Genomic DNA, 21,773 nt, shown 5'->3' on the forward strand with positions numbered 1-21,773 from the left:
AGACGCGCGGGGCTGGCTGGCTGCTGGGCGGCGCCGTGGGGGGCCCGGGCCCCCGTGGCGGTGGCAGGCGGGCGAGCGGGGGGCAGCGCAGCCGAGCCGCCTCGCCTCGCCTCGCCTCGCCTCGCCTCGCTTCGCCTGGCCTGGCCTCGCCGGGGCGGTTGTTGCTATTTTGCTTCCTTCCTCCTTTCGGGCTCCGGAGGTAACTCGTCCAGCCCCCGGGAGTCGAGGCCGACGTCGGCGCCGCTACAGCCTAGCCTGGGGGGTGGGCCACGCGGATGACGGGCAGGCCGCGGGGCCAATGGGAGGCGCTGTCGGGGTTGGGCGTGGCCATAGGGGGCGTGGTCATTAGAGACCACGCCCTATGTTCTCCCCACGCCAGGGCCAAGCCAGGCCCAGGCCGGGACGGGCCGGGCCGGGCCGGGCCAGATGGCCCCCACCCTACGCCCTCCGTCAGAGCGGCGGATCCTTCCGCGAGGGAAAACGAAGGGAGGAAGGAAGGGACGGACGTGGGCCAATGGGAGGAGCTCCCAGAGCTTGGGGCGTGGCCAAGAGGGGGCGGTCCCACCTCGAGGCCACGCCCCAGGCTCAGGCCCTCAGACCTAGCCCTGCGCCCTGGCCCTGCGCCTCAGAGCTGGAGACGGGAGCGGCGGATCCCTCCGCGAGCGGCCGCTCGGAGGGAGGGAGGGAGGAAAGGAGGGAGGAAGGGTGGGACCGGGGGGGGGGCCTGGCGCGGGCCAATGGGAGGAGCGATCGGCGTTGGGCGTGGTCATATGGGCGTGTTTGTCACGAGGCCCCGCCCCTTGCTCTCTCGCTTGCTCCTCAGGCGGACCAGGCCGGAGTCGGAGCGCGGATCCCTCCGCCGGCCCTCTGAGGGAGGGAGAAGGGTGGGACGCAGAGGGCCTGGCGGCCTTTAAAGGGCTCGGCCGGCCTCCGCGCTGCCTCCTCCCCTCCCTGGCCAGCTCACCACGCGCTCGGGGAGGGCCTTTTTGGGGCGGCTCTGAGGGCCTGCGCTGTGCACACCCTGGTCCCCACAGCCCGTCTGCAGCCCCGAACCCCTGGAGGGTGGGGAATGGGGAGGGAAATCTAAGTAGAGGAAAATTTTGCAGGGTAGTAGATATTAGGTGACATCTCCCCCGACCCCACTTGTGTGTGGTGCCGTACCCCACTTTAAAGGGACTCGTTTCTGAGGGTTACCTGGGAGCTCTTTTGCTCCCTCCTCTCTCTACCTGTGACAACTCTTTCCCCTCCCTAACCAAGGTTGGCTTGGGCAGACGCCTAGCAATTTAAAGCCATAGTTCTTAGGTGACCGAATCTCCCCACTGCCTGTTGGGGTTTAGGGGAGCATCGAGCACTTAAGAGAGATCGGTGAGGGGGCAATTTAAAAGGGAGGGACCTTAATTTACCCCCTAGCACAGGAAACGCCCCAAAGCATCTCATTAAAGAAGCTGTAATAGCTCTTTTTTATTTTTTTATTGCAATAAACAGACACACACACACACACTTTGAATTCCTGGGTGCCCCAGGGCGTGGTGAATCTATACAGCTGGAATGTGGGCTCCATGCTTACTGGACAGCTGGCCTGACAGTCTCGGCCTCTTGAGTCAAAAGACATCCCTCTTGCCTACAGTTCTGCTTTCTTCACCTCCAGCTTGAGGGAAAGGATGGAATCTAGCTTAGATCTCAAAGAATATTGCAGAACAGAAGGGCTACTCAGCTCTTCACACACACCCTGATTTCTATCTGGATGGGTCTGATTTATCACACAAAGACTGGATTCTGGGTTAAGCGCTGAAGAGCTTGAGAGGCAAGAGATACAGTATCTTGGTCAATAGGCGCATCACCTTTGGACTTTGTTTTTATTTTTTTGGTTTGGGGCACATCTGGCTGTGCTCAAGGCTGACTCCTGACTCTGCTTAGGGGTGACTTCTGGCAGTGTCAGGGATCAAACTCTGGTCGACCCGCCCTGCTGTATTGTCTGTCTAGCTCCTAGAAGCTTCACCTTTGATGTCTTGGCTCAGATCCTTATTCCAGTTATTAACCCACGATCAACAGCACATTATTTACCCTGAAACTTGGTGATCTTCAGGGATAAATCGGAGATGGCGATACTAGTATCTAACTCCTAAATTTGGAGTGGACATTAAATTAGTTCATGTTAGAGGAGGCGTTGTGGCTGAAGTAGGAGAATGTCTCTGGCTGACTTCCACTATAAAGATCCTTCAGATATTTGTTGTTGTTGTTGTTGATCCTTCAGACCTTGAAGGAAGCAAGTTTGGTGAAACTTCTCAGCAGCAAGGATGGAGGTTGATCTGAGATGTGCTAGGATAGGTGCCAGAAAGCTTGTTCTCTCAGCCTAAGTTTCCATCCCTTTTTAGGGAGGGGGGTCTCCCAGGCGATACTCGAGGGTTTACTCCTGGCTCTGCACTCAGGAACCACTCCTTACGATGGGGCTCAGGGGACCATATGGGATGCCAGGGAGCAAACCTGCTTGGCCTTGTGTAAAGTAAATACCTTACCCACTGCATCATCACCCCAGCCCAGTTCCCAATCCTTTCACCTGGCCCCTTCTCCAGGAAATCTGATTTAAACAAGGTCCCACTTTGTCCCCAGTGGCGCAGCTCGGATTCCTGTCGGACCTGAGGTTTTGGGGCTCCAGCACCAGATGTTTTCCCTGCCAGGAAGGGCGCTTTGCTGGCCCAAAGAAGCTCAGGATGGGCGGGAGCCGCCCATCTGGCCTGTCCTCAAGGACTCTGAGAACAGAGGCCAGTGCCAGACCCAGAGCTGGGGTAGTACCGGGATGGGAACGTGCACCCCCCTCCTTCCCTCCCTCACCTCCCTCAAGTGGGGAACCTCCCCTAACTTGTGGCCTCTATTTTTAGTGCTTCCCCAGGCTCTAGCTGGAGAAACCGTTTAGTCATCGGGGTGTTTATTTTCCGGCTGTTTCCGACGTCGGGAAAGCAGAATGTTGAGACTGGAGAGATTCAGGCTGCTGGAAAAGGCTGTTTAGAAAGAGGCCTGGGAACTCATTCAGTCGATACGGATGGGGAAGGGGTGGGACGGGGGCATAAAAACCAGGTGGGAGCCGGCAGCCAAGCAAGCCCCCCACCACCAGGGGATTGAAAGAGTGGGGCTCATCGGCTGCCTCCCAAGTGGAGACTCTGCCAGCCAGAGGCCCCCTCCGGGCCCCAGCTCTATCTGCTAGAAGAATCTCTCCAAAAACACAAGCAGGCTCGCAACACATTCTTTCCCAGGGCCGATTCCCAGGAACCCCCTCCCCAGCCTCCGATAGGTCTGAGTGGTGAGCATCCCGCCAACCATCGCTTCCACCAATCCCATGGCGCTCCCCGGTTCTGCGGGGCTGGGATTGGCTGGCTGGCCTTGCCTTGGAATGTTGGGTCCTTAACAAAGGAATGAGGAAGCAAGGTGAATCACCTGGGAGGGTGTTAAAGGGCCAGAAGCCCGAGGAGGCCAGGTGGGGAAGGGAAGTGTTCATCTGGGGTACCGGTGTGTATGTGTGTCCTTGGAACCCTGAAATGCATGCAGAACCGGTTCCCCCAGGGAATAGAGGAGCTGAGAGAGTCAAAGGCCATTCCGCGTGAATATAAGATGTCCTGTCCTTATCTCTCTCTTTCCAGAGGAACTTGGTGGGAAAGGAAAAATAACAAACAAAAAGTCTTGATTTCCTTAGAGGATGAGGAAAGGATTTAGGGAATATGTGGCTGGGAGTTAAACTATACTAAAGGCTTCCTGTAAATGACTCATTGCATCCTTTTCTTCCGGCCCTGAACTGTCCGTCCCATAATTCTCTAGACGGAAAAGGTCTGAGCAGGCTCAAAGGGTGGGTCTCATTTTCCTTCTCCCACTGACTTCCAATGCCGCTCCTTAGAGATAAGTGCTCTAACAATCCAAAGTGGCTATAAAACCTTCGAGGAGGACTGGAGAGCTAGGACAGCAGGAAAGGTCGGCCCAGGTTCAATTCCTGTCATCTCACAGGTTTCCTGATCCCTTCCAGGAGTGATTCCGAATTGCAGAGCCAGTGGTGTGCCCTCAGCAACGTTGACTGCTAGCCAAAGCATTACTAGTCTGATGCAAACTTAGGTCCTTAAAAGTCTAAGTAAATAATTTACTTCATAGCACATTCACCACTGGACGTAGGCAGAGGACACTCCCAGCTCCCTTTCTTTTTCGAGTTTTCATTATTATCATGGTCACCAAGACCCACCCCATTTATGAGGGAGGGTCATGTGGTACCAAGGAGCAAACCCAACATGGCATAGACACCCCAGACCCAAAGCTCCCTTGATACCCCCAAGCTTCACTAAACCAACTTAGAATTGGAGGCTCTTCCTTAGCTTAGGACTTCTCTCCCTGCCTTTCATTCCATGCTCTGGAAGTATTACTGCTGTTGAGGCAGCATCCGCCTAACAAGGTTGAGCCCTCTCTTTCTGCACAGCTATTGGGATCTTTTCCAAGACCCACTTCATGGGTACCTTCCTTCCATGAGCCCATCATTCTCCCTCCTGTATCTCTTGAAGTCCCCAGCTGATCTTTCTATGCCTCCCCTCCCCTTTCCATGCATCCTCTAGGTACGATGATCTTTCTTTGCATCTCTTCTTGTGTATGCCATCTCCTGCCTCTGAGAGTGTTTCGCACCCTGTATTGTATTCTGTGCCTCTACCTCATGAAAGCACACCCTGTCATACCAGTATTTTGATTTCTACTTCGTCTTCTTCAAGAGACCCTGAGCTGAGGGTTCTATGTTTAATTCCACCTTGGGCCTTCTGAGCCTGCCACTGAAGGGAGGACTCCCAGATCATCTAATACAAGCGTGTCCCTATGTGCCAAGAGAACCCTGTGTGTGAGTGAAGACGATAAAGACGTTATTGAACTCTGCCTAGACTGGTCCATGGCTAGCTGCAGGGATGGCGCTCAGAGGCAAGCTAAGCCCCACACTCCGGGTCAGAGGGGGATGGGGTGCCAGGCAGGCAGGCAGGCTGGCAGAGGTCTCCAAGCCTTTGCTAAGCAGAGCCCGGCCGCAGGCTCAGTGCCAGGGTGCCTGCTGGGGCCAGGCCCAGACCAAAGGGCAAAAGCCCCACCCTGGCACTGAAGCGGGTAGGAAAGAGCTACCAAGCTCGGGTCTTCGGCCAGTGCCCACACCCCCACCCCACCCCACCAGCCCTCTGCCCCCGCTGGGTGGCTGCCCCCGGGCAGGATGTGGTGGCAGCTGCAGAAGGGTGGGCAGGATGTGGGGGTGGGGGCAGCTGAAGCGACAGTCTCCCCAGCTCAGCTCCTCCTTCTTGCCTTCTCCACACCCCTTCATCCGCCCCCCTCGGGTCACATGTTTGCAGCCCGGGCACCCAGGGACTCTTTCCCCTTTCCCGCGGAAGGACATACTTGACATCTACGGACACTCACCATTTTCTTTTAATTTTTTTTTTTTATTTCCCTTTTGCCCTCCGTCCCAGGACGAAAAAGTTTGCACGCGCTCTCTCCGTCTCTTTTGCAAGTCCTCATCACTAACCTAACCCGGGAGCGGCCCCTTTAAATGCAAATGAACCGCCTTCTCCTTTCTCGCCCCCCACCCCCATCCCAACTTCGCTCCTCGTGCCCAGACTCCACCAGCTGCCATTGACGTCACGCGTGCGTCAGCGTCGCCAGCCCAACCAGACGGCACGTGGGGGGAAGAAGGTGGTCTTAAAGGGGCAGAGGCTTGGGGCCTGCCCAGGGAAGGCCTCTTGGAAAAAAGAGGAATGCAACTGGACCTGGGGAAATAGTTGGGGGGAAGGAGTCGGTGTTTGTTTGTTTGTTTTTTCCTCTAGACTCCCCAGCTGCCTGACACTTGAAGCAGACTGAAGTTAAAGGAGATGTGGCCTTGAAGATTCACTTCCACCGTCCCTCTAGCCCCTGCCCAGCTTGTCCACAAGTGCAAGAACTTCCATCACCACATTGGTGTCCTCACCTCAGTGTCAAATACAAAGTGCATTTGCAGACACTTTGGTATCTGTGCAATGAAGAGTCCCTGTGCAAAGCCCTTCCCTTTCATTTAGGAACCTCACCTGTTTTCATGCCCAGCACCCCTGGCACATATACACACACAGTTAAAGACAGTTTCACTCTTTGGAACACCAAGGCACTTCAAGAAAACTATTTCTTCCTTCCACACATTATTGATGACAGGGCACTGAATTTGGAATCACACGAACATGGGTTGTAATTGTAATTCCATTTGGTAGATGACTGCCTTGGAGAGTTCTATGGAAGAAAGGTTCTATGAAGAGTTCTCTTTGGGGAGCGCAGTTACTCCTATACTTTTCGCCAGAGAATGGACAGTCTGCATTTAGGGAAGGCCACCAAGTAGGCAGCTGTGTCCTTTTTCACCGCCAGGGGAGAGAGGGAAGCATCTGGCTAACAAGGTTGAGCCCTTTGTTAGCTCAACCTTATTCCTCTCGGTGTGTGTGTGGGGGGGGGGGAACACACCTGCCAAATCAGCTGAATCAATCCTGTCAACCATTGGGTGAGAGATATTGCCGCCAAATCAAGTTTGATGATTTGAACAAGTCTCGGTAGCTCCATTTCAGTGACTGTCCAAGGGGACCAATACTGATGAGATCAGATATGTGCACGCATTGAGAAGTCAAGGAAACAATTCCAGTTAAGTCCTTGTGTGGTGTCTGGTTACCGCTCAGTAACCAGAGAGAGTGAAGAATAAGATGCCTGGGCCCGGAGAGATAGCACAGCGGCGTTTGCCTTGCAAGCAGCCGGTCCAGGACTTAAGGTGGTTGGTTCGAATCCCGGTGTCCCATATGGTCCCCCGTGCCTGCCAGGAACTGTTTCTGAGCAGACAGCCAGGAGTAACCCCTGAGCACCGCCGGGTGTGACCCAAAAATCAAAAAAAAAAAAAAAAAAAGAATAAGATGCCATTTCCATGGATGTTTTGTGCACTGTAGTCCAAGTTCTAATCTTTGGCATCACCTGGTCCTGAGCATGGACCACAGGACCACAGGGAACACCCCGCATGAACTGGGTATAACATCCAAATAAATATTAGAATAGATGATGTTCACCTCCTCAAGGAATTCTGAATTGTGAGCTACTTGAGAGCAAGTGCCTTACCACACTATCTCAATGCGAGGTTTATAATTGGTGTTTTGAAAATATTTGTTGAGGGCCAGAGGAATAAAACAGAAATTATGGTGGTTTTTTTTTTTGTTTTGTTTTGTTTTGTTTTTGTTTTTTTGCTTGCAGTAAGATCACTGCAGCATATAGAATGGTTAAGCAGTCAGGAATGACCCCTGAGCACCTCTAGATGTAGTCCAAACACCCTCCCCCAATTTTTGGAGGGGAACACCTGGCAATGCCAGGTCTTACTCATGGCTCTACACTCAGGAATCTTTCCTGGTGGCCTCAGGAGAGCTTATGGAATGCAAAGGTTCAAACTGAGGTCAGCCCTGTGCAAGGTAAGTGTCCTACCGCTATACTATCTCTTCAGCCCTCTCATCCCTCACAAAAAAAAAAAAAAAGCATTATTGAGAGAGAGCTCAACAGGCTAGAGTTTATGCTTTGCATGTAGGAGGCCCAACTTTATTATTATTGTTGTTGTTTTTTTAGGGGGGCCACACCCAGAAGTGCACAGAGCTTATTTTTGGCTATGTAATCAGGAATTACTCTTAGTAGGGTTCAGGGACCATATGTTGTGCCAGGAAGGCACCAGCAAGGTAAGGTACCCAGCAAGGTAAGTACCCTACTATCTCTCCAGTTTCTGGGGGTTCAGCTTTAATTCCTGGCACTGCATGGTCTCTTGAACACTCCAGGAATGACCCCTGAACCCTGAGCCAGGGGCAACTCTTAAGCACTGCTGCATGTAACCCAAAACTCTTTTTGTTTTTGGGCCACACATGGTGATGCTCAGGGGTTACTCCTACCTGTGTGCTCAGAAATCACTCCTGAAAGAAATGGGAACCATATGGGACACCGGGGATCAATCCCAGCTCTGTCCTGGATCAAGTGCGTGCAAGACAAATGCCCTACCGCTGTGCTATCACTCCTCCCCCCAAATATTATTGTTAATTGAATAAATGAACATGAATGAATAAATAATTTTATAACTTCTTAAAATGCACTGCACCTGCCCCCTAAGCCTTGCCCATTCCCATACCCCTCACTATTTTGTGGGGAGGACCATGTCTTGAGGTGTTTAGGGCTTATTTCTAGGAGATTACACACTCAGAGATCACTCCTGGAGACTATATATAGTTCCTGGGCTTGAACCTGGGTTAGCCATGTTCAAGGCAAGCACCCTACCTGCTTGCTGTAGCTCTCTGACGCCTATATCTCCTTAATGCCCAAAATTTTAAACTATGCCAGAATCTTCCGGTAGAACTAGGAGGACTCAACCTCTATGGTTGAACCAAAACTTTAGGCAAATAAACTACAAACAATGATCTATCATGGTGTTCTGGAGAGGGTCTCCCCCCCACTCCCCAAGCTCTCCCATTCCCAGCTAAGCTGTTAAAACCCTGTCCAGTAAATGTGAAATCCAGGCCAGGCTTCTGCTAGGGGTCAGAGCAACCAGGACCAAAACTGGAAGCAGGGGGAGCTTTCTGCCTCTTTGAAGTCCAGACCTAAGTCCATCTTTAGCTTTTTGTTCTCTGGAACTTCAAGCAGGTCTGCAGATGACACTGTTCCTCTCCCCAATTCTGCTCTTGGCCCCCAACCTTCCTCCCCTCCAATTTCCCAGTTGGGGGGATGGTGCAGGGGAGGAAAAGAGATCTTCTCTATCACCTGATGAGACTCCCGGGCAGAGGGCAGGAACCACCTGGTCCAGGTTCAGGCTGTCTTGCAGCTGTTGCTGGATCTGATTTTCAGTATCTGTCACCATCTGTAAAGCAGAAGGGCTGGCTGGCCAGCGGACAGAACAGACTTCCTGCCTGAGAGAGGAGCTTGGGCAGATTGCACCGAGGGCTCTCTCCTTCCTTGAGGACAAGGAGGAAAAGCCCTGAGGCCCTTCTCCTGTGGAAAACAACTCTGTCAGCCTCAAGGACCCTGTAGGTTCCAGGGTCCCCTCCCCAGCATCTTGCATCATTCTTAACGGTGGCCCCACCCCCTAGCTGGGTGGGGTGACATCCAGGAGCACTCTGAGTTCCAGAAAACCCCAGAATAACCCTTCTTAGTTGTCCAGCTGCTATTTCTGTCTGTCTCGTTTAATTATTCAAACTCCACTTTGGGGTGTGAGCTATAAAAAGCTCTCCGACGAGGGGGCCCAGGAGAGCCGGGAGCCTCGCCAGGTTGCAAGAGCAGCAGAGACCACAGGCTTGGGGCACGGTTGGAGGAGGGTCAGAACCCTCTGCCTGAATGTTCCATCTGCAATTGGTAGCCGGTTGTGCTGGAGAAGGCAGAATCATAGGCACCCCCCCTCCAATCCTACACAGCCAGGGAGCTGGATGCCATCTGCCCTCTTCTGCCCCGGAAATACTTCCTCTTTGCTGTCTTTGCTGCCTGCTCCCGGGTTCTGCTTCTACACCCACCGTTGACATTGCCTCCAATGGGGGAAGTGGGTGTCAGGAAAGAGATGGGCTCAGTGGACATGGGGAACTGCATCAATGTCAGGGAGTGTGCATCAACTGGGGACTTCGGAGTAGGGTGCAGAGTGGGGGTGGGTATGTTCTTACTAGGTGCCTCTTTGGGGCTCTTCTTTGAGACCTTAGAGCTGCAGGGATGGAAAGAAGGCAGCAGGAAGCCCAGGACAGGTTGAGGGAGAAGAAGAACCTCCTGGATACTTTTCTGGGAACAGCCCAAAGCAGGTTTTTGCTAGAAATGCAGAAATGAGGGATGGTCCTGGCAATGGGGTGAGGGGTGTGAGGGCCAGAAGAAGGAACAGGCTGAGCCAGAGTGGCTGGAGAAAGCCACAAGGGGCCACAGTTAGAAACACACAGTGGAGGCCCAGAGAAATAGCACAGCGGTGTTTGCCTTGTAAGCAGCCGATCCAGGACCAAAGGTGGTTGGTTCGAATTCCGGTGTCCCATATGGTCCCCCGTGCCTGCCAGGAGCTATTTCTGAGCAGACAGCCAGGAGTAACCCCTGAGCACCGCCGGGTGTGGCCCAAAAACCAAAAAAAAAAAAAAAAAAAGAAACACACAGTGGAGTTGCTGGATGGATCCAAGGACAGTGGGCCATTTTTGTTTGTTTGTTTGTTTGTTTGGTTTTTGGTTTTTGGGTCACACCCAGCAGCGCTCAGGGTTATTCCTGGCTCTATGCTCAGAAATCACTCCTGGCAGGCTCCGGGGGACCATATGGGATGCCGGGATTTGAACCATCGACCTTCTGCATGCAAGGCAAATGCCTTACCTCCATGCTGTCTCTCTGGCCCCCCCTCAAATTTTTTTGAGGGGGCTTACTCCTGGCTCTAGATTCTGACACAGGAATTATTCCTGGAAGCTCAGTAGATCATATGGGATGCTGAGGATGGAACCCAGTAGACTGCAAAACAAGACCCCTGGGACCAGAGTGAGAGCACAGCAGGTAGGGCATTTGCTTTGCATGCAGCCAACCAGGGTTTGATCCTCAGCACACCACATGATCCCCCCCAAGACACCAGGAATGACCCCTGAGCTCAGACCCAGGAGTAACTCCTAAATACCATCGGTTGTGACCTCTCCAAAACAAAACAAAAAACAACAAAAACCAAAAATAAGTCCCCTCCCTACTGTAAGATCTCTCAGGCCCTTGATTTTTCTCTTTGTTTTGGGTTTGGGGGCCACATCCACCGGTGCTCAGCAGTTACTCTTGGCTCTGTACTCAGGGACCACCCTGAGTGGTAGTAATCGAGGACCATATGGGATATCGGGGATCAAACCCAGATCTCCTGCATCCAAGGCAAATACCCTACCCGCTGCACTATTACTCCAATCCCAATAAGGGGCCTTGAGCTGTGTGAGAGAGAGGAACTTCAGAGATAGCTGGAGACCCCAAAGTATAGAAATGGGGTGAGTCACCCTCTGTGTGAAGGTGTGAAGAGGACCCCACAGCCTGGCAGAAGCTGGGCCAGGAGAGCAAGGCAGGACTTTCCAAGAGCCGGTGTGGGACCTGGGTGTTAAAAACGAACCTTGGGTTTCACACTAGGCCTATTTTGGGGCCTGTTCCCACACATTCCCTGGCAGCAGTCGCTGCCTCAGCTCCTGAGGGGTCCATCCAGGCGCTCCCTGCTTTTGCTGCTACTCAACTGTAGGGGGGTGGTGGAGGCAGGGAGTGGGGGAGCCCGTTGCTAAGCACACAAAGGCTGTGTACCTGGAGGGCAAGGGGGTGCTCCCTGTTGGCACCACACCTGTATGGAGGAGACGGCAGAGAGTAGAAGAGGAACTGGCGTCTGAGGCCAAGGCTCCCAGTGTCTGGCTTTTGGTAAGTGACAGGGAAAGGGGTGCTGGGTTTGTGTGCACATTGTGTCACTCTTACCTAATAGCCTGATGGGGGGGTGTGGGCGGCAGGGAGGGGAGTCCCAGTCACACATCTTCCACCGATGGCTCTCCCTTGACCTCAAATGTGGACACCCCTGCGGGCACAGAGGCTGAGGAAGAGAGAAGAGAAGCTGGTTCCAGAGAGTGCAGCCTTTCTGGGAGAGTCCCAAGGCCACCCCCAGCCTCGGCTTGTTCCAGGCTTCAGTTCTACGATAGATTGGTTCTTTGCTATTTGTTTTGATTTTCTTTTTTCTTTGGCGTTTGGACCTTATCTGGCATTGCTCAGGCCTTACACCTGGCTCTATGCTCAGGACTTACACCTGAATCCATACTAATGGATCACTCTTGGAGGAACATGGGGTGCTGGAGCTCAATCTTGGATTGGCCATGAGTAATGTCAGTACCCCACCTACTGTAATATTGCTCCATACCCCCCTCTGTTTGTTATTTTTATGCTCTTGGATTATTAATAATATTATCCTTTATTTTTAGGCTGACTGGGGCTTAAGAAGGGAAACCATGCTAGCAAAGACTTCTTTCTTCTTTCCCTGGAGCCTGGCCCCATCCTGCCACATGGCTTAAAGCTCTGTGTGGCCTGTGGTATGGCCATGTTTCAGGACCTGGCTTGTCTCTGCAGAAGAGACACCTCTGTGCTCTCATGCAACACGCTTTGAGTTTCTAGGGCAGGGAATAAATAGGTGATGAGCCAACAAGATACAGCAAAACCCAGTCCAGTAGTATAGACCAGGGCATAGGCATTCACTGCACACACAGACTGAAGACTTTTTTTTTTGTCTGTCCTGGAGAGATCCCCAGTTCATAGCAGTCCCCAGTGCACAGCAGTCCATAGCAGAGGCTGTGCTGAGCTGCACTTCCTCCTGAACCTCGTTCTGAGTCCTATATCTCATACACTCACACTGATCCAGAACTCTGTGGAGCTTAGAATTCCCAGGCCCAGTGAGAAGATGCTTTGCTTCATTCTAGACCCAGGAGGAGGACTAGAAACTGCAGCAAGGGGCCAGAGCAATAGCATAGCAGGTAGGGAGTTTGTCTTGCATACAGCTGACCTGGGTTTGATCCCTGACATTGATCCCGGGCATCCCATATAGTCTCCCACCTGAGCCTGCCAAGAGTGATTTCTGAGTGAAGAGCTGGGAGTAACCACTGAACTCTTCCAGGTGTACCCAAAAACCAAAGGGGGTGTGGAAAGAGGTGCCGGAGTAATAGCACAATGGTAGGGTGTTTGCCTTGCACATGGATGATCCAGATGGACCCAGGTTTGATCCTAGGCAGCCCATGTGGTCCCCCCAGCCTGCCAGGAGTAGCACCTAGGCTCTGTTGGGTGTGACCTGAAAACCAAAAAAAAGAAAGAAAGGAAAGAAAGAAGGAAGGAAGGAAGGAAGGAAGGAAGGAAGGAAGGAAGGAAGGAAGGAAGGAAGGAAGGAAGGAAGGAAGGGAGGAAGGAAGGGAGGAAGGGAGGGAGGGAGGGAGGGAGAGAAGGGAGGGAGGGAGAGAAGGAGGGAGAGAGAGAAAGGAAGGAAGGAAAGAAAGAAAGAAAGAAAGAAAGAAAGAAAGAAAGAAAGAAAGAAAGAAAGAAAGAAAGAAAGAGAGAGAGAGAAAGAAAGAAAGAAAGAAAGAAGAAAGAAAGAAGAAGAAAGAAAGAAAGAAAGAAAGAAAGAAAGAAAGAAAGAAAGAAAGAAAGAAAGAAAGAAAGAAAGAAAGAAAGAAAGAAAGAAAGAAAGAAAGAAAGAAAGAAAGAAAGAAAGAAAGAAAGAAAGAAAGAAAGACTGCAGTGATAGCAGGGTTTACAGCCTTTGCTTTGCATGTAGCTTTTCATGTAGGATTGAACCCTGGATCAATCACTTGCACCACATGGTCTCCCAGAGAACCCCAGTAATGATCTCTGAGCACCACTGAGTGCTCCTCCCCAAAATGGATTGAAGACTCAGTATAGGAGGGAAGACACTTCCCTGCCTTACACACAGTCATTTTGGTTGGCCGTGACCCTGGTTCAATCTTGATACCACATAAGATCCCCTGAGTCCTGCCAGGAATGATCTCTTAGTGAAAATCCAGAAATAAGCCCTGAGCACATCCAGGTGTGGCCTAAAAACCAAAAAAAGAAAAAGAAAGAAAAGAAAACTGGGACTAAAAAACATTCAAACATGCTCTTTTGGCAGGAGTTTCTGTGGTCTAATGTTCTCAGCTCTGAACTGCATCCATGCCACCCCCGGTGCCCCATCCTCCCAGGCCTGTTCCATTCCACCACCACCACCCTCCACCTGCTTTGTGCGGGACGTGCTAAAGACGTTTGATGCTCTTTTTTACCATCAGGCACAGCCTGTCTGGCAGAGCATTGCTGCCCTCATTTTCCAGACGATGAAAGGGAAGCTCAGAGAGGGTGAGGAACCTGCTGATATTCAGACAGCAAGAAGGGGCTGTGGATCCCACGAGGTCTTGCATACCTGCCAGGGGCCAAGGAAAAAAATGGTATCACCCCTGTGTAACTGCCTCTGCTCCGTCTCCCACACCCCTGTTCAGTTAAGATGTGGCCTGTGTGGTCACAAGAAGGCTGGAGGGCCCAGTCTCCAGGCAATACAGTGACAATACAAAACTCAGGGTGGAAGATTTGATGAGGAGGAAGCAGTCTTGGGCGACCTAGCACAGTCACCATGGGACCTCAGAACAGTCAAAGTTAGAGAGAGCTGGGAGAAAAACCTGGATCAGGTTTCAGTGCCACATGGTTTGTTCTTTCTTTTCTCTTTGTGATTTTTTTGTTTGTTTTTTTGTTTTTGGGCCACACCTGGCAATGCTCAGGGGCTACTCCTGGCTGTATGCTCAGAAATAGCTCCTGGCAGGCACGGGGGACCATATGGGACACCGGGATTCGAACCAACCACCTTTGGTCCTGGATCGGCTGCTTGCAAGGCAAACACCGCTGTGCTATCTCTCCAGGCCCCCTCTTTGTGTTTTTAAACCATACCTGATGATGCTCAGGGATCATTTCTGACAGTGTTGTTCGGGTACTGGGGATAGACCCTTGGGTTGACTGTGTGCAAGGCAAATATCCTACCAGTTGTGCTATCTCTATCTCTGAACCTATTTCTTTTTTTTTGGGGGGGGGGTTGGGCAGACCCAGGGGCACTCATGGGTTACTCCTGGCTCTGTGTTCAAAAATCGCTCCTGGCTCAGAGGACCATATGGGATTCCGAAAATCGACCCCTAGTCTGTCCTGAGTTAGCCGCATGTAAGGCTACCACTGTGCTACCACTCTGGCCCCTTTGACACCATTTCTTCATACAAATTAATTTGCTTGGGGCTGGAGGGATATACTGCAGCAGGTAGGGCAACTTGCACACAGGCAAGCTGGTTTCAATCCCCAGTACACCATATGGTCCCCCAGGTACTACCACAAGTGATTTCTGTGTACAGAGCCAGTGAGCATTGCTGATTGTAGTCATCCCCAAACATTAATTTGCTTTTATTAATGTATCTGTTTGTATTCCCTCCCCCTTCGCTTCCCTATTCATATCATGGATGAGAATGGAGATGGGGGCCGGGTGTTGCACATAAGTCTGTAGTGCTCACATCAGGGCCCTCTGCATGCCAAGCTTTTTATTGCAGTGTTCATACATACCACCAGGGGGCACGCTCCTCGTGGGCCCACAAATCACTGCGGCATGGTTTGGGGTTGTGCTTGCAGACTTGCTGCCAGAGACCTGGGCACTTCACTGATGTGGTACTCCCTTTCACAGGTGTTTACACAGCTCTGATTGCTTTGCAGCCAGAAACTGCAATGGGGGTTCTGACAGAGCAGAGCAGTTAGGCTTTAACAACTCAGTCTTCAGTACTGCTCTCAGTCTCCTGACCATGTCCTTGCTGAGACAGGCACTCACTACCCTGTGTTATTTTTCTGGATCCAAACCTTTGTTGTTGGTGGTGCCGGAGCAATGGCGCAGCGGTAGGGCATTTGCCTTGCATGCGGCTGATCCAGGATGGACCGTGGTTCAATCCCCTGGTGTCCCATATGGTCCCCCAAGACAAGAGTGATTTCTGAGCACATAGCCAGAAGTAGCCCCTGAGTGTCCTTGGGTGTGCCCCCCCCCAAAAAAAAAAGCCTTTGTTGTTGTTGGGTTTTTTTGGAGGGGGAACTCCTTGTTTTACTCAACCCAATGGTCCATGCTTGGGCTGTGGGGTGTTTGTGGAGCTGTTCAGACCCAGTAAAGCTAAGGAATTGAGTCTGGGTCCCAGCATGTACCCCTACATCTGCCCTTTGCACTATCTTCCTGCCTCACTGTCATCTCTTCAGTCTTTAATAAACTGCTGGCCTCTGAGCCTCTATTGCCCTGGAGGATTAGCCTCCTTCCCTTCCCTATGCTGATGATGTAATGACTGGGGCTTATTCACACATTTGGTTTTGGTGGTCCTACATTTTTTTTAACTTTTTTGTGGCCACACCTGGCAGTGATCAGGGATTACTCCTGGCTCTGCATTCAGGGGGACCATATAGGATGCCGAGAATTGAGCCTAGGTCTGTCCCAGTTGAGTAGGGCAAGGCAAACGCCCTACCACTATGCTATCACTCCAGCCCCTGGTTCCATATTTCTTTGATGTCCTCCTCCTTCCTTGTAGTACAGTCCTGTCTCAGTGTTTGTACCACCTGCCTCCCCACATCAGAGTAGATGAGGTCCGGGATTGGGCTTAATGCCAAGGATAGAACCAGTGGTCAAACTCCCCTCATGATAGCCACTGAGCTACATCCCACTCCACTCAGGTTTGGGCTTTATTTGGTGAGGAGCCTTCCAAGCAGTGTTCAAGGAACCCTGAGTTTACTCCCAGCTACTCCCAAGCTTGACAGCTCAATGCTGGTTTAGCAATGCTCTGGATCTACGAAGGCCACTCCAGACAATGTGGGGGAGGCATGCAGTGATAAGGATCAAAACTGGGACCCTGTGTGTGACACACTTTCCTGACCACTGAGATGTCTCCCTTTCCACCCACCCCTTAATTTATTATAACGGTGAAATTCATAGCATTCTGCAAATTACAGTAGATAACAGATATAATATATGTGGGGTGTCTAGCAACAAAGCCCATGCCTGCACCCTCTACAGAAGGAGGAGACTCAGTGCATGTGATCAAGGGCACTTTCAAGAGGCACAGACCTGTCAGCACAATGCCAGCTCTCTGCTTCACCCGCCCCCATTTCTCTCTCTCTCTCTCTCTGAGAAGAAGAATGTTTGGAGGAAGATAATCAAGAAAGGGTCCCCAAAGAGTCCTCTTCTAGAGCAGGTGGAGTAATGGTCTCAGAGTAATAAAAAACCCCAACCCCCACATCTGTTTTATTCTCATTTTCCTCTTCAGACACCTGAAATGGAGTAATAGGGGGCTGGAGAATCAAAACAGCAGGGAAGGAATTTATTTCCCTTACATAGAATAGACCCAGGCTTGGACTGGAACGATATAGCATAGTGGTAGGGCACTTGCCTTACATACAGTCAACCTGGGACAGATCTGGGTTCGATCCTCGGCATTCCATATGGTTTCCCCAAGCCTGCCAGAAGTGATTTCCGAGTGCAGAGCCAAGAGTAAACCATGAGGGGCCGGAGAGATAGCATGGAGGTAAGGTGTTTGCCTTGCATGCAGAAGGTCGGTGGTTTAAATCCCAGCATCCCATATGGTTCCCTGAGCCTTCCAGGAGCGATTTCTTTTTTTTTTGGGCCACACCCTGTGACGCTCAGGGGTTACTCCTGGTATGCGCTCAGAAGTTGCTCCTGGCTTCTTGGGGGACCATATGGGACGCCGGGGGATCGAACCGCGGTCCGTCCTAGGCTAGCGCAGGCAAGGCAGGCACCTTACCTCCAGCGCCACCGCCCGGCCCCCCAGGAGCGATTTCTGAGCTTAGAGCCAGCCTTGAGGGCTGCCGGGTGTGACCCTCCCCCAAAAAAAGAATAAATATGAGCATCGCCAGGTGTGGGCTTCTTCCCCCATTTTTAATTCCTGGCATGGCATAGAATCAGTCCTCCAAGACTTGCCACAAGTGATCTCTAAGCATTGCCAAGGTGAGACTCAACCCCCCCCCCCAAATTAATAAATTTAAGGTAATCAGACAAGAGTCTGCTCAGTGGCTTCTTGAACCTACCCTTGAACTTCATCAAACATGGGTTCACAGGGATTTAGGGTGCTCTTTTTCCTAGTTGAGGAGGAACTTTGGCAAAGGAAAGAAATGCCAAAAGAGTGGCAGTGGAAATAAGAAATTCCAGTCTTTAATCGGAGAGAAGACTGAAAGCTAGTGCAGTGGGCTCTCGAGACACTTGCCCTACCTGCAGATAAATTGGTTTGATTCTCAGCACCACAGTGGGTCCCCAGGCCTCACTAGGACTGATCTCTCCCTGAGCACAGAGCCAGGAATAAGCCCTGAGCACCTGTAGGTTTAGCTCAAAATCCAAAAAACAAAAGGAGGGGAAATTAAGGTTGGAAAGAATACTTGCTTTGCATGTGGCTGACCCCGGCTCAATTCTCAGCACTATATCTAGTTGCCTGAGCACCACTGATCATAATCTAGTGCTTCCCCCTGCCCAGAGGAAAGTAAATTCAGATTTTCAACAAACTTCAGTCTTGGGTTCAGGGGTTCAAGGACATGACTTAGGGGTAGAGGTCAAGTCCTGCTGGTGTCAGGGCCTGGATTTGATTCACTATCTCCAACCCACTCAGCTTAGCTCCACACTACCAAACACCAAAGACAAAGATTTTAGCCTTTAACATATTAGAGGAATCTGCAAAATATGTATGAACTAAGTCATATTCAAGTGCTAATCACTGATGATCTGTGCCATCATCATGTTCCTCCTTGCAGAATTTTGGAAGCTGGTGAAGAAAGCAGAACTCGGGGCTGGTGTGATGGCACTAGAGGTAAGGTGTCTGCCTTGCCAGCGCTAGCCTAGGACAGACCTCGGTTCGATCCCCCGGTGTCCCATATGGTCCCCCAAGCCAGGAGCGACTTCTGAGCACATAGCCAGGAGTAACCCCTGAGCTTTACAGGGTGTGGCCCAAAAAAAAAAAAAAAACAAAAAAAAAAAAGGAAAAAGAAAGCATAGCTCATCCAGACCTGTGCATTTGGGTGCATGGCTTTTGTTTTTGAGCCAGTGATGATGGGGACTTCTGGCTCGGTGCTCCAGTGTCACTCCTAGGGGACCATGTAGTGCTGGGGATGGAACTGGGCACTTTTCATTGCAGAGTGGGTGCTCATTCTCTGGAGCTCCCTCTCTGGCCCCTAAGTCCTCACTGCTCAGGTCAGTGAGGCAAGGCATCACTAGCCCATCACAGCTTGTATTTTAAAAACTGCCCTGGTGAGGCCAACATCCACTCAGAAACAGTGTCACAGAAGCACAGACAGATTTTTTGTTGTTGTTTATTTGTTTATTTTCTAGGGCCACACCTCAATGATCACTCTTGGTAGGGAAATATGTGGTGCTGGGAACTGAGGTCAAGTTGGCTCAGTATGGACCCAAGAGATAACACAGCGGTAGGGCATTTGCCTTGCGCACAGCCAACTCAGGACTGATGGTGGTTCAAATCCCAGCATCCTATATGGTCCCCTGAGCCAGCCAGGAGTGATTTCTGAGCACAGAGCCAGGAGTAAATCCTGAGCACTGCTGGGTGTGACCCAAAAACAAAAACAAACAAGTTGGTTCAGCATGTAGGGCAAGACTCATGGCCACTGTACTATCTCTTTTTGACTCCATAAGCAGGGAGGTATGGCTTTTTATGGGCTTATTTATTTATATTGGGTTTGGGCTATGCTGGTACAGTGCTCAGAAGCTTTTCCCAGCTCAGTGTTGGTGCTCAGGGGACTTTGGTTATGAGGATCAAACCTAGAACTTCAGAATGTCAAGTATACGCTAAGCCTGTAGAGTACTTCCCTCTGGCCTGGGAGGCAAGATTTCAAAAATATCATTGAAATCTAGCAGCTTCTGGGACCAGAGCAATAGCACAGCGGTTTGATCCCTGGCAACCCATACAGCCCGCCAAGCTTGCCAGGTGCCAGATTCCTAAATGCAGAGCTAAGAGTAACTCCTGAGCGCTGCTGGGTGTGGCTCAAACAAACAAACAAACAACAACAAAACTAGTTTTCTTTGTTCTTTCTCTTCAAATTGCAGTGACAGGCAGGCATCCAACTTGGGTCTACACACTTGAGGCTAGTGCTTCCACATTGAGCCCTCTCCCAGCTAAATGCCAAGGAGATTCTCCCAGATTCTCTTCCTGCAGGGGGTGGTAAGGAGAGAACATGACCTCCTGCCCTTGTTCTGCATAGTGAGCTTGGAAGGAAGTCTTGCTTTGAAGAGCCTGGCCAGTCTAAAGAGTGTCTGAAAAATCCAGTGCCTTTTCCTGGTCTACCAATAGTATGGAGCAATCCGGCCTCTGGGCACATGGCAAATCGGAGTCCAGTAGTCCACTGAACCAGCAAGCCTCAGAGCTTCCCACAACAGCAGGTTACATATGCAAACAAGCCTGTGTTTGTTTGGGGGGGGGGGGTCACTAAGTCCCCAACACAGTGGCTCTAAACAACCATCCATTATCGCCACAGGCACTTTAGGGCTCAGCTTGGCATCTCAGGCTGGCTCCCTGGCCAGGGTGTGGTGGCTGAGCCGAGCCTGAACTGGGCACTGAGCCAAGCACTTCTTTTTTTTTTTTTCCCTTTAAAATTATTTTATTTAAATCCTGTGGTTACAAGGTTGTTCGTAATACAGTTTGGTTTTCTCTTTTCACAATTGCCAAGTTGTTTGAATTTTCAGATTGAGTTTCAGCCATTCAACGTACACCACCCTTCACTGGTGCACATTTCCCGTCATCAGTGTCCAAAGTCTACAGTTTCCCTCCTGCCCTCCCTCTCCCTGCCTCTGGGCAGACATTTTTCTTCTCTGTCTCTGTGTCTCTCTGTCTCTCACTCGCTGGCTCACTCTCTTCCTTTTCTTTCCTTTTAGACACTGTGTTTTGCAATATTGTTGCTGAAGGGATATTATGCCAATCATTTTATCTCCTTTCAGAACCCAATTCTTGTCCAGCGTGATCATTTCCAGCTATCATTGTCATAGTTGTCCCTTCTCTGACTGAGCCAGCACTTCTAAAGAAGCTCTCATCCTTTCTGTTTGGGTCTGTCCTGGTCTCTGGCATGGGGTTGCTTAGGACCACAGAGTTCTGTGAACTGAGCTCAGCATCAAAATGGAGCTAACACTGTTTTCTTTTTGTTGTTGCTGTTGTTGTTTGTTTTGGGGCCACACTTAGCACAGGGCATAGTCCGGCCTCTGTGCTCTGGAATCACTCCTAGTGGGGTTCAGAGGATCATATGAGATGTTGCAGTTAAACTCGGGTTGCAAGCACCCTACCCACTTTATTTCATTTTATTTTGTTTTGGGACCACACCTGACAGTGCTCAGGACTTACTCTTGGTCTGTGATCAGGAAATACTCCTAGCAGGCTTAGGGGACCATATGGGAGGCTGGGAATCAAATCCAGATTCTCTATGTGCAAGGCAAGCACCTTTCCTGCTGTGCTATTATTGCTCTGGGCCCACTTTCCCTGCCACTGTGTCCTCTGGCCTAGACTTGGTACTCGCAGGGTCACATGCTTCTCATCCCCTTGAGAAGCTGCCCAGAGACCTGCCTACAGGTGAGGAGCAGGCAGATGTCCCATATGAGGTAGAGAGGCTAGTTTTTTGGTTTATTTATTTATTTATTTATTTATTTTTGGCCACACCCGATGATGCTCAGGGGTTACTCCTGGCTATGTGCTCAGAAATCGCTCCTGGCTTGGGGGACCATATGGGATGCTGGGGGAATCAAACCGCAGTGCGTCCTAGGCTACCGAGCGCAAGGCAGATGCCTTAACGCTTGTGCCACCACTCTGACCCCAGAGAGGCTACGTTTTTGAAGGAGCACGGAGGATGGGCAATGCACCCATTTTGAGAAAATATATTCTGTCACGGTATATTCAAACATCCAGCAGGAAGGCCAGGGAGAAGCTAAAGTGAGCTGATCTCTGTGGAAAGAGGGTGTAAGCGTGTTCATCTCACCGTTGCATATATGACTGTGGGCTTTTCCATTGAGATGGTATATCCTGTTTCATGAAAGGAAAAGGGAAAAAGATAAGGGGGAAACAAACAAACAAAAATTCTGTCAACCTTTTGCTGTACAAAAATGGAATGGCTTGGTATTTCTGGGGAATGTGACAAAACACATCTGAATTTCATGGCAGCCTTTAGCTAGACTGATTAGCATATATTTAAATGAGATGCAGAAAAGTGGACTGCATTCATCTAAGTTT

The sequence above is a fragment of the Suncus etruscus genome, chromosome 10 (assembly GCF_024139225.1).
Source record: "Suncus etruscus isolate mSunEtr1 chromosome 10, mSunEtr1.pri.cur, whole genome shotgun sequence".
Taxonomy (NCBI): Eukaryota; Metazoa; Chordata; class Mammalia; order Eulipotyphla; family Soricidae; genus Suncus; species Suncus etruscus.